We start from the raw sequence: 11,403 nt of genomic DNA, 5'->3' as shown, positions 1-11,403 counted from the left end.
GTGGGGGGGGGCACGGGGCAGAATTTCACCCACATGATTACTTGACATTAAATGTTTAAAAGAAAATGCACAATATTTTGTCTGAAGTATATCAAAATGAGTCAGCTGGAGTCAAGAACAGACTGCTTCATAATAACCAAATCAAAACATTGGGAAAACCAAGTAAAGTGCTTAAAAACAGCCTTGGACTCTGATTTCTGTAACTTTTTAGCCTCAGAGTGTAAAAAATAAATAATAAATATAAAGGCAATAAATAAGTGAAAGCCGTATTAGATTCCTCTGCCGTGCGTGTGCGCACATGCACCCGAATGTTTAGGTGCGTGCTCAGCACACAAACACGAGTAATGTTTAATTTAAATGCAGGACGGTCCCGGAGAAAAACAAGTGGAGGAGATAAAATGCTATCCATACACTTAATCAAATAAGCGCGAGGCCGGTTTCTCCGTGCGCGCTCCTCGACAACCGGCTCAATCACGATACTCGATCATTTGGATTCGATCCGATAGCCTTTACACTCAGACTGAATCTGTGGCAGCGCTCGGACCCTCGTTCTGAGCGGCGGACACCAAACAGATGCTCCTTCCCACTCTGGAGGCAAGGGCACTGGACTGGGCCGACACACACACACACACACACACACACACACACACACACACACACACAGGAAGAAACACAGACCAGTATTGATTGGGTTCAAATTAGCTTGCAGCCCAACTGGCCTCTCTCCATGGGGGTGTTGGAGGGGGAGTGGAGCATCAAGAGGGTGGGAGAGATGCTGGGATGATGAATGGAAAAGCAGCCGCGCTATTACAAACCCGCCACTGAAGAAATTTACGCTAATTTGACATGGTTAATATGTCCCGACAGAAATTTCACGCTGCCCAGATTTCTCGTCGATGTAATGAGGAAAAGTTGTTGGTGAACATTTTTAGGGTTGTGTCCACTGCTCCCCCTATCCAACTAGCTGCAAAAATTGGCAACATTGCCCACTTTTCGAATATCTTCCAAATGATAAACCCACAGCCCGAGCCCTGAACGAGCAACAGTGGCAAGAAAAAAAACCTCTCTTTTAACAGGAAGAAACCTTGAGCAGGACCAGGCTCCTATGGGGGGGGTGGGGGGGCATAAAAGGGTAAAGAGGGAGCTAAAGCCATCCATCCATCCATCCACCCATCCATCCATCTTCCGCCGTTTATTCGGCGTCGGGTCATGGGGGCAGCAGCCTAAGCAGAGAAGCCCAGACTTCCCTCTCCCCAGCTACTTCCTCCAGCTCATCCGGGAGGGATCCCCAGGCGTTCCCAGACCAGTCGAGAGACATAGTTTCTCCAACGTGTCCTGGGTCTTCCCGGGGGCCTTCTACCGGAGGGACATGCCCTGAACACCTCACCAGGGAGGCGTCCAGGGGGCATCCTAACTGGATGTCCAAGCCACCTCATTTGGTTCCTCTCAACGCGGAGGAGCAGCGGCTCTACTCCGAGCTCCTCCCTGATGGCAGAGCTCATTTTGGCCGCTTGTACCCGTGATCTTGTTCTTTCGGTCATTACCCAAAGCTCATGACCATAGGTGAGAGTAGGACCCTGAGGTCACCAAACCGGACCCCCTCAACACCATGACCGGTGCGTCGAGGTGAGGCCAACTATTTCTAGTCGGAACTTCTCAACCTCGCACACCAGCTCAGGCTCCTTTCCCATCAGAGAGGTGACATTCCACATCCCTACTTTCTGCAGCCGGGAATCAGACTGCCAAGGTCCCTGCCTTCGGCCGCTACCCAACACACAATGCACCCGACCTCCTTGGCACCTCCTGCAGGTGGTGAATCCACAGGAAGGGGGTCCCATGTTGCCTCATCTAGCTTTGCCTGGCCGGACTCCATGGGCAGAGATCCGTCACCAGGTGCTTGCCAACGCGCCCCGCCCCCAGGCCCGGCTCCGGGAGGGGGCCCCGGGGACCAGCGTCCGGGCAAGGGAAACTTAGCTTAATAATGTTGCTCATCATTAGGGGGTCCTGGGCTGCACTTGTGTGATCCCTCAGCTAGGACCTGTTTGCCATGGGTGGCCCTACCAGTGGCATAAAGCTCCAGACAACGGAGCTCCTAGGATCATTGGGACACGCAAACCCCTCCACTACTAGCCATACTGAAAATCATTTAGGTTTTTTTTTTTTTTTAGGCAAATCAAATAGGTTCTGCCAGAGCCAGGTAGATACAGGCAACATGCTAACGTTGCCCAGCCCCTGTTCTTTAGTTATCAAAGAGCCCGGACAGCAGATGCGTCATCCACTTTATCACCAGTCGCGCAGGTACAAGGGCCATAGTGGCTCATTCAAGGGCGTCAGAGCAGAGCCAGATACAGCCCTCAGATAAAGCGCAACCCTTTTTTGCCACCATTCATTCTTGTCCATTTAACAATGAGGTCACCCCTTTCTCAACCGACCTGTGAAGGTGACTCCGAGGGGTGACGTCACCTCCAATAAACTTGTTTTCTCTTAGCAGCTGTTTGATGCTTTAGAGGGATGAGGAATATTACCGGACTCTGGTTATAAAATGAGCTAGTCTCAAGAGGGATGCGGATTATTCGGACAAGTTTCCTATTTAATTGCTGCAGCCTTTATTGAAGGAAGTCATTCGGATGTGCCTTTCGGTTCTGTTGAGGGTGACGTCCCCAGTGGGGTCATTTATGGCCTTTCACCATCATTTTTAATGTTTACATCACCCTCTGCACCCATCGTCACCCTCTTACATCTTTATTTCATCATCTTCTGCGTAAAAAGATGTCGAAATTGAAGGATTCTGCCTGGGATTTGAAACATCCAGGCCAGACATTATGTGAGGTAATTTCCACAGAAATGCTCCGTGTCTGTTCTTATCTGTGCTGGGGGAAAAGCGCCGCCATACTAAATGTCACATGTTCAATAACCCTTCAACAAGTCTGTAACTTTAGGGCCTGCGGTGAGTTCAATACACCCATTCTGATCATTTTATGGTAAGAAGTCTGGCAGCTTGGAAGTCAAGGCAAAGAGTCTTGACCAAAAATCACCCCCTGCTGTGGAAGATGGCACACTTCAAAAGGTAGCCTGAAATGCCTCATTAGCATAATGTCCAATAAGCATGGGATTGGGCCAGAATTGCTTAAAAACTGGTGAAGGAAGCTCCAGGTATTTCAAAATCTGAATTAAATCAATGTGTCAACTTTGAAAAAGAAGTGTCTGGAAGTTCGAGGGCCCTGAAACCTCCACGGGGATGTTCAAAGGGCACGTCACCCTTGACGACAGCCTGAGCGGCGAAGGTGATCTATTCTCAAGCAGGAATCACGTATTCTGGCTGCGCTCTGCAGGGCGCCTCAACAAGCAGCTTCCCATTTTATCAGCATGAACTTCAGCTTTCGTAGCTCGACTCAGGGCAAAAAAACAAAACGTGACTGGCAATGATCCCTAAAAATGTTCTGAATCTTCCCACTTTTTGGTGGACAGGAAGCGATTCTATGATGGTGGGTAAGGACACAGGAAGAGCTGGACATTACTGCCTTTGTCAGCTGGGCGTCTCGAAGCCAATGGCATGAGAAGAGCCGGAGGTCGAGCCACACACGGCTCTCCACAGCCATAACCCATCCATTATTTAACGCTCTCAACCATTCATCTTGCTTAAAAACACAATTACGTCGCTACTTAGAGCAGAGCGCCAAAGGCCCGGGGGCAAATAACGGTACGCGATTGTAAATGTGTAAAAGTGCAGGCTTTTCTTTCTCTTCTCTGGTAATTACATTTGTAACTATTCATTACTGTCTAATTACTTTGTAAGAATGGCGCTTGAATTCAGTCCTCATCGTGGTTATTGCTCTGTACACACAATGTCTCCCGATCCCCATTGATGAGGATACAGGCCTGCCTGTGTATGGAGAAAGATGATTAATTAAATCCACAAAGAGAGCCAGTCTGTTAAACTTTCCACATGAACATTTATCAAAGCTCAAACAATATCCACATCTTTTTTTAAACCGACTTGATCAGACGCCTCCAGGCTGCGCGCCTCCCTGTCACTGAGCAACTTAGCCACCACAAGCGGCGCAACCGGAGGGAAGATGAGCCTGACAGCAGTCAGAGTGATGTCTGACCAGCTGACCTCATGCCACATTGGCATTGGGGAGGGTCAAGTAGCCCGCGAGGACAACGCGGTCCTCACCGCAGAAGCAGAGTCAAATTTCCCACCATTTGTGTGGGTATTGTGGAGTCAGATGGGACATGAACCTAGCTTGTTGATTTGCTGTGGGTGTCGGGTTAGCCTCAACCCCTGGTAGGAGAAAGGCCCCAACAAGTCAGTCCAATTGTCCCCATGTCCAGAAATTTCCTTTTGCCTCATCTACAACATGTACTACTAGTTTTTGCAGCACCTGAAGATGTTGGACCACATCAATTGACATGTGGAATCTGGAAGACTCCACAAAGCTCATTTGGTAGAAACAGGGGAATTGGACACAGGTGAACATCATCAGGATGATCCAGGAGGAGGGGAAGTGATCTCTCTCACCACACATGCAGACTGGTTGGGTGCTTCCTGATGTTTCAATCAATTTCGTCACCGTTTCATTACAGACGTGAATAAAAACAAATGAAACAAACCGTTTCCTCTGCATTTTACAGCTTTTCCTGCCAAAGTGCAAAAGTTGTAATAGTCATGTTTTTTTTTTACTTAACATCTCACAGATGCCTTCAAGCACCTTCGCAGGCCCTCAGGGGCGCCCCTTCCCTTGGCAGAGCTCTTCTGATTTTCATCAGCCCCTGGGCTGAGTCGAAAAGGGGCTTCCTGTTGTGAATTAATGTGACTTTAATCTGTCCCCTCCCTCACACGTGGCGACGAAGCGGCCTAAAAGACGGAGCGTGTTCGGTCAGAGGACGGGAGATTAGTCATACGCCACGAGCTCCGAGTGGGGGCCCGCTTCGCCGTGACAGTCTCACTTCCTGCTTCCAGATGCTTTGAACCACCCCCCCTCTCTTTTCCCGTCTAATCCTGATTGAGGACTGCCTGCCGGGAAGATAAAGCAGCATCCTTTGTGTCCCTGATCCTCTTTATCTGGATCCTGGTGCTTCTGCAGTGTTCCAACCTGAGGTGGCGCCGCACCAGAAGAGCTCAGGGAACAGTGACCCCCATCTGGAGAAGAAAAATACCAATATTCCCAAGTTGCTCAGTGTAACTCACAGCTGCATAACTCACACATGTCTTGGCATCATTTCCTTCAAACGGAAGGAGGAACCCGCTGTTGAACCCTTCGTACCCACATCGCCTCCATAGCAACAGCAGCAGAGTCAGAAAGAAGCTCCTGTTAATGTGGGGGCCAGCAAGGGTGTGGCTAGTTAACTAGCGCTAGTTGCCCACTCAGTCAATATGCTCAATAAACTACAGATTGTTGAACATACAGTAATTTGGCGATCGAGGCAGGGCCAATCCATACTGGGAGAACCTGCAGGTCTCCGAGGATTTGTTCCACACAGAGCAAGATGTCACATGACTGGAAAGCGCAAGAGTATTATCTCTTCTGTTTCCTGATGTTCTGGTTCTTTTCAGTACATCCAGGTGTGTGCAAAGATTTTTTGATCCCCTTTTATTTGCACACAATGATCTGCACCAGATCGATCACCTGATTGACTTGCTGGGCCTCCAGCAACCCCTGCTGGTCCAATCTTCTCCCGAAGTGACCAATAAAATTTTTTACTGTCCTCTTGATGGTCGCACAGCAAAGAAAATAGCATCTTTACGAGGAAAAAATGAGCCATCAAAGAGTAATTTATGGTTTCATTTGATCCCGCTATTTATGTAATTTATTTGGAAACATAAAAAGACATTGGAAGATCAACATGTGAGAACCAAAAATGGCCTTATTTCATTATATCAGGGGTGACTTTGCAGCTTAATGTGATGTACAGTCACACAAAGGCTGTGATTTAGGTAACAGAACACAAATTAGGGCCTGTTTTACTGTGGTCGTCCATCTGTTAAGATCAGACATAAGTTAGAGTGACGTTCAAAGCAGCCGTGACAGAAGGGTTTGGCCGTGATCCCGTCACTGTCGTGACCCCGAAGGTCAACAAGATGCACATATCAAATGGTCCCGTCTTTACAACTCTAACACGATTATGGAGGCCTCCCCCACAACTGTTGGTTAAAACAAACTCACATGTGCTCATTCTATCATTGTGAGGACTTTCATGGCTATAATCACGTGACCGTCCATGCTAAGGCTGAGCCAACACCACCCTTATCCCTTCTATCCTCAACCAGACCCCAGCTTCCCAGTAAAATGTTCACTAGTAAACACACTCTCACTGTCCCCGAATCTCAGCCACTAACCCACCTACACCAGTGCAGCACAGACTGGTGCATGACAAACACCCGATTCTGGCACTTAAATACCCAAGAGGGCGGGGCATGAGAAATGGGGCACAGGTGGGGGAGAATGAGGAACAGGTGACAGACATTCGAGCAATCAGGTGGACGGAAGGGACACAAACAAAGACAGGAACATACAATTATCTGGATTTTTAGTCAATGGAATCTGGTTTCTTCCATGTAATAACACCTGAAAAATTGCCCAACAGTAAATAACAGAAAAACAATGCAAAAAAGTGTGACGAGGCGTTCACAGACATGCGAATCAAAGGAAACATACAGCAACAGGCTTACTTTTCACCTTATAAAACCTGGCCTTTCTAATCCAGCAGGAGTCGTCTCAGTTGTTTACGATCCAATATAAAACCATTTTGTTGTTTTTGCTTTTTACAGCCGTCTTCCCGGGCTAATAGCGTGGCAGGTCAGAGTGCAGGTTTTTATTGTGGCATCCCAGTGTTGGCGTGCCATAACCCTGTCAAATGCGCCGCACAGCAGCTCGTCACGGATATATTACCCTGTCAGATATGACTGAACCGACGTCGTGTGTTTTAATCAAATCGATCTCGAGGAAATTTAAGTGGCGCTGCTCTCGGTTAGCCTGTGTCTCAACCTGCCGCCTTTTTACGCCTTGCACCGTGCGGTGGTTGCCGGGGCAACCGTGGAATATGACGACCACGATAAGAGAGGAGCAGGGAGCAGGGATCCGTCACTGCAATGGCCTCTTCCTGTCACACAGGCGAATCAACACTGTGTTGACTGTTGACGCGTCAGCTTCTTTCCCACCAAAAACAGCAGGTCGTCGTGAGCTCGTCTAACTTCTAAAGTCCAGTTTTAGCTGGAGATATCAGCCATGGCCAACAAGCCATCTCGAAGGTGGATTACACAATAATCTCCCCTAATCTTCTGAGGCAATACCAAAGCCTCTAATTCCAAAGCAAACAACGACAAACGCCACGATGCAACACTGTCTTCTGTGCTGTTTTAGCAATCGGCTCTTCAGAGCGATGGATGGAGCGATCCAGTGGGCCTGTGGGGGTCCTCTTTGGTCAAAAAGGTCAAAAACTTTCATCTCAGGAGAGAGAGGCTTGTTTAACGGATCCAGGATGAAACAGAATACAGCGATTTCAAACGTTTGAATCGAATAATTGATTCATTCAATTTAAATGTAGACTAAGATGCAGCTAGATAAATAGATTAAATCCGAATATGTTCCCACCACCCTGCTGAGGGTGGGTCATTCAGTTTTTTTGCCCGATCTGAGAGGGCACGGTTGGGAATTTACCATCATTTCAACTCTCTTGGGGCTTCCAACAGTTTAAATCAGTACTTTTCTCCAAATAATTTCAGGATTTTGAAATCTAAGAGTTCCAGTTTTACCAGGGCATCTTGTCTGAGCGTTAATTAAAAGAAAAGCAATAAATTAGAATTTTGAATGTTTCATCACATTATAAAGCAGAAAATGCAGAGTTGTGAAGAGGTGAGAGAAGTAACAGCTGATCAGAATAGACGGGCTTGTCCTGGCCTCTGGCAGCATGAGCGATAGCAAATCCTGTTCATCTGTGGCCTTTCCATCTGCCCCTGTCATGCTCCCCTACTTCCAATGCATGAGAATCATCCTGATGCAGACGGAAGAATAAAAACAGTGAGGAGTTCACAGGGTCATGCTTCAGTAGATCAGAACTTCAGGAGTGTGTTGACCCCCCACATGTTTATTTATCCTCTGTAATATTTTTTTTTTTAAAAACTCAGTGTTGCAGGAAACAATTTAATTCTACTATTGTGAGTATCTGAACCCTTTCACAGGGCTCAAGTGTGAAGAAGTTCACGAATCGAATTTTCATTAAAAATATGAAGAAATTAGCACCAGACCTTGAACTTTAGTTAGTATACTATTATTACACAAAACTAATTATAATTATATATTGTAGCAATATGACATAGCAACATGCTAGCATCTATGGAGGGGGACCTGTTCCCAAAGTCATGACTGATTAATAAATCCCCCCCACCATAGTTCCATTGATGAACTGCTACCTAAACTTTTTGTTTATTTCATCCTCAAAATAATTAGAAATCACAATTTTTCTTCATTAAATCATCATTGCCATCTGTAATATTCTTCTATTTACCAACAGCCAATCACAGGAGAGTTTATGTGTTCTGCAAACATGGTTTTTGGGCGTCTAAGCCCCGTCCTTATTAGTCCCACACAGATAGGAAGGGCAGGAAATGTGGCTCTTCTCTAATAAATAATGGTTTCTCCAATTAGCCCCCTCACAGCAGCTAATATGGATTTATGGTTGCAGTCACCAGGATCTGTGTCCTTTCACAGGTCATAAACTGGGAGTCACTTGGGGTCAGATGGAGGCTGAGGTCACCTCAAAACATCCCTTTAACCCCTGAAGTTTGACATCATCTTTGAGATTAATTCAATTGATATTATAGAAACATTTTCTGATTATTATCACCTTAAAAATCATTTAAAAGTGAGTGCATCTCACACACACACACACAGTAATTACATGCTAGCATTAAATGCTAATTCTATTTAACAACTCAGTATTATGTTAAGGCTCTATTACAAGTATATTATTATGTTTTATTTGCTTTTATTATTATATGCAGCTACTTTACAGCTTTGTAGCTGCGGCAGTTCAAATGATCATATCATGCTTAGCTTAGCATCCTAATGAAAACCATCTCAAGCTATAAGTGAACAAAATTATCTTTAATTCATTAATAAGAAAAGGAAGGAAAGAGAGAAAGAAATCTTGTGTTGTTAATATTTGATTGCAGCTGCTGGCAGGTAGCTTTTTGGGAATTTTTTGGGGGATGTAAATTTCAGACTATTATTAAAGACTGCCACTTTTAGCATAAAATATTCCCATAATACAAAGGTAGAAATTAAAATTTGAAGGGCAGCACTTGAAAACTCAGAGATTAGGTTTGATTCCTGCACAAAAACCATCTTTTTTATAACAACCAAACGTAGTAAATTATGTAGCCTGCTTCAAAAATCCCGCTCCTAAATGAATAAAGGGTAAAATAAAGGTGTTTTTTTCCCCCATTCTAATTTATTCTTTTGAATATGTTTGCAGTTCTTTCCTCGGGATAATCATAAACGCTACGGCTTTTGCACTCTGAAGTTCACATTCTGCATAAAATTCGGTCATTAAGCACTTAATTACATATAAACGCACATCTCCCCTCGATGCATTTCGACTCTGTAAGTTTTATGTTAATGCGCCCGCGCTGCATTCAGGAGCAGGAGCGGCCCTGATGGCGTTCCTGCAGAGAAAGGATGGAGGGAGCGCAGATGTTCCGATCAACGGGTGCTTATCAGACAGCAGAACAGCTGGAGCCGGAGCGCAGGTGATCTATGCTGCAGGCCCGGCGTTGTTAGCGGGCGGCAGAGATGAAGGTAACCTTGCTCGACGGTCCAGCCGCGGAGGCCGATGGAGTTTCCGTTGTTCTGCCATCTTAGCACGACGGGACCTGTTGACCCGTCTGTTCAGCCGCTGATTAGCCTTTCAGCGGCGGAGAGAAATATGTTTCTCATTACGAGCCGGGGAGATTGATTGCGACCGTCTTGCTCCGGTGCGGCGCGTCTGATTGGCCCGCGGTGGAGATAATTGCCGAGTCTTGTTGTCTGAGGAACTGTATCTCATACAGTCACGCTTGTCAGCCTGACGCCGGAGCCACGGAGTTTCATTAGTCTGAGGGTCTTTAGGTCACACTTTCACTTCCCACCGTGGATGCAGATTCCTCTCAGGTTGACTTCCTGTTTATACATTAGCCAGATTAGCTCTCTGCTCAATCCTTATCATGGCAGGACTGTTTTGCAGATATTTCCATGAGCATCTTCATGGTGGTAGACAGGAAGTAGATGTTTAGGCTGTCAAGGTGACTCGTTGGCGTTGTCAGAGGATAATCAGAAATTGGAGCAATTCAGAAAAAAAAGCTCTCTAGTCCACTTTAAATGGACCAATTTGTTTCCTCATTTGTTTCCTGAGCTTCATCTGGGCAAGGAGAGGAAGTGGCCAAAGACAGGAAGTGAACCAAAGACAGGAAGTAGACCAACGAGAGGAAGTGACCGAAGACAGGAAGTGACCCAAGACAGGAAGTAGACCACAGACAGGAAGTAGACCACAGACAGGAAGTGAACAAAAGAGAGGAAATGAACCAAAGACAGGAAATGAACCAAAGAGAAGAAGTAGACCAAAGAGAGGAAGTGAACAAAAGAAAGGAAGTGACCCAAAGGCAGGAAGTAAACCAAAGACTGACCTTTGAGCTGCGAGTGTTCCTGATGGAACCGTAGCAGAAACCTTCAGGTTTGACTGGAGAATGTTTTAATACACCGAATGTCCTCCTTTACATCAGGTCTTTCTTGATGACATCACTTCATGCATAAATAAAATGAAAAAACTGACTTTATTTCCTGACACTTATATGGAAAAGCAACACAGTAACCTGATGCTCCATCTCCTTTCCTCTCACTCAAACCCAGATGCCAGCTGATTGAGAAAGGTGTGGAAAGCCCCCAGACGTCCCTCAGCAGCCAACCGTCTTCCAGCGCCAGCCGTGTCAGGCTGGCGGTGACGGGCTGTGTGTGCGCACGGCTTGGCAGGTTTCTCTATTGTCTGCAAACAGAAATGTACAAACGGTGTGTGGCAGCATGTTGGGCCTGAAAAGGAAGATAATCGAGTCTGGAGTGAGTCAGATGGTGGGTAAGAGGCAGAAACCTGAGACTAGACTGCAACTTTGTTGTTTAATGACTGATTTTCCTGATGAATCTGACTCTGGTTCTGAAGGATTTTATGTCTCTTACGGACGTGGTTTAAAAAAAATTAAAGCTACTGTAATGCATCACTGTCTGACCTTATTAGGCCAAATCACCTGACCTTTGACCTTTCATCTCATCCCGACGCTCACGGGGTCAGGACCTTTGTCCAGATCCTTCACCTCTCAAACCTGCGCGATGAACCCAGGACGCCCAGTCGGTCCCCACTTGTTAGCGTCACACG

Source organism: Takifugu flavidus, chromosome 22 (genome assembly GCF_003711565.1).
Source record: "Takifugu flavidus isolate HTHZ2018 chromosome 22, ASM371156v2, whole genome shotgun sequence".
Taxonomy (NCBI): domain Eukaryota; kingdom Metazoa; phylum Chordata; class Actinopteri; order Tetraodontiformes; family Tetraodontidae; genus Takifugu; species Takifugu flavidus.
The sequence above is the reverse complement of the archived record's forward strand: the minus strand, read 5'-3'. Positions refer to the sequence as shown.